Source organism: Anastrepha obliqua, unplaced genomic scaffold, assembly GCF_027943255.1.
Source record: "Anastrepha obliqua isolate idAnaObli1 unplaced genomic scaffold, idAnaObli1_1.0 ptg000136l, whole genome shotgun sequence".
NCBI classification, from domain to species: Eukaryota; Metazoa; Arthropoda; class Insecta; order Diptera; family Tephritidae; genus Anastrepha; species Anastrepha obliqua.
In genome coordinates, this window is record NW_026562236.1 from 145001 (window position 1) to 147500 (window position 2500).

Sequence of the window (2500 nt, forward strand, 5' to 3'; positions counted from 1 at the left end):
CTGAAATGTATTGAAATGAATTTTTCCCATACATTTTTGACAATGTGAGGTGTGCATGGCAAAAAACACTCACGGTGAAGGCATGTGATATAATATGAAAATATCAAAAGTTAACTAACCAATGATATTGAAGCATATAAATCGAATCATAACTATATGAAACTCGAATTTAAGCCATATTAAACTGGTAATATTGTGATTTTATGCCTGGTTTTTTCCATACGTTAGTTTAAATAGAAAAAATTTTCGAATATATATACATATATGAAGAATTCATATTAGCTATACTAACATGTTATGGAATATAACCTTGGCATATTGGCACTAAAATATATAATAAAGACATTTCAAATCAAACTGAAATGTATTGAAATGAATTTTCCCCATACATTTTTGACAATGTGAGGTGTGCATGGCAAAAAACACCACGGTGAAGGCATGTGAAATGATATGAAAATATCAAAAGTTAACTAACCAATGATATTGAAACATATAAATCGAATCATAACTATATGAAACTCGAATTTAAGCCATATTAAACTGGTAATATTGTGATTTTATGCCTGGTTTTCCATACGTTAGTTTAAATAGAAAGTTATGGAATATAACCTTGGCATATTGGCACTAAAATATATAATAAAGACATTTCAAATCAAACTGAAATGTATTGAAATGAATTTTTCCCATACATTTTTGACAATGTGAGGTGTGCATGGCAAAAAACACTCACGGTGAAGGCATGTGATATAATATGAAAATATCAAAAGTTAACTAACCAATGATATTGAAGCATATAAATCGAATCATAACTATATGAAACTCGAATTTAAGCCATATTAAACTGGTAATATTGTGATTTTATGCCTGGTTTTCCATACGTTAGTTTAAATAAAGAGTTATGGAATATAACCTTGGCATATTGGCACTAAAATATATAATAAAGACATTTCAAATCAAACTGAAATGTATTGAAATGAATTTTTCCCATACATTTTTGACAATGTGAGGTGTGCATGGCAAAAAACACTCACGGTGAAGGCATGTGATATAATATGAAAATATCAAAAGTTAACTAACCAATGATATTGAAGCATATAAATCGAATCATAACTATATGAAACTCGAATTTGAGCCATATTAAACTGGTAATATTGTGATTTTATGCCTGGTTTTCCATACGTTAGTTTAAATAGAAAAAAATTCTCGAATATATATACATATATGAAGAATCTATATTCTATACTAACATTTTATGGAATATAACCTTGGCATATTGCCATTAAAATATATAATAAAGACATTTCAAGTCAAACTGAAATGTATTGAAATGAATTTTTCCCATACATTTTTGACAATGTGAGGTGTGCATGGCAAAAAACACTCACGGTGAAGGCATGTGAAATATAATATGAAAATATCAAAAGTTAACTAACCAATGATATTGAAGCATATAAATCGAATCATAACTATATGAAACTCGAATTTAAGCCATATTAAACTGTTAATATTGTGATTTTATGCCTGGTTTTCCATACGTTAGTTTAAATAAAGAGTTATGGAATATAACCTTGGCATATTGGCACTAAAATATATAATAAAGACATTTCAAATCAAACTGAAATGTATTGAAATGAATTTTTCCCATACATTTTTGACAATGTGAGGTGTGCATGGCAAAAAACACTCACGGTGAAGGCATGTGATATAATATGAAAATATCAAAAGTTAACTAACCAATGATATTGAAGCATATAAATCGAATCATAACTATATGAAACTCGAATTTGAGCCATATTAAACTGGTAATATTGTGATTTTATGCCTGGTTTTCCATACGTTAGTTTAAATAAAGAGTTATGGAATATAACCTTGGCATATTGGCACTAAAATATATAATAAAGACATTTCAAATCAAACTGAAATGTATTGAAATGAATTTTTCCCATACATTTTTGACAATGAGAGGTGTGCATGGCAAAAAACACTCACGGTGAAGGCATGTGATATAATATGAAAATATCAAAAGTTAACTAACCAATGATATTGAAGCATATAAATCGAATCATAACTATATGAAACTCGAATTTGAGCCATATTAAACTGGTAATATTATGATTTTATTCCTGGTTTTCCATACGTTAGTTTAAATAGAAAAAATTTTCGAATATATATACATATATGAAGAATCTATATTCTATACTAACATGTTATGGCATATTGGTGTTATTGTATTTTATTCCTGGTTTTCTATAGTTAGTTTAAATAGAAATAAATTTTTGAATTCAAAATTTTATATTCTATACTAGCATTACATAGAAATTATCCTCAACTGTTTGTTTCTTGTATAAATACAGGAAATTAAACAGATGATGAAGAGAAAAAAATAAGAAAAACAAAAATTTATAAGAAAAATTAAATTTTAAACAAAGGAAAAGAGGAGAAAATTTTTTCAATCATATATATTTATGATTAAAAAATAGAATTATGAAATTATTAATTT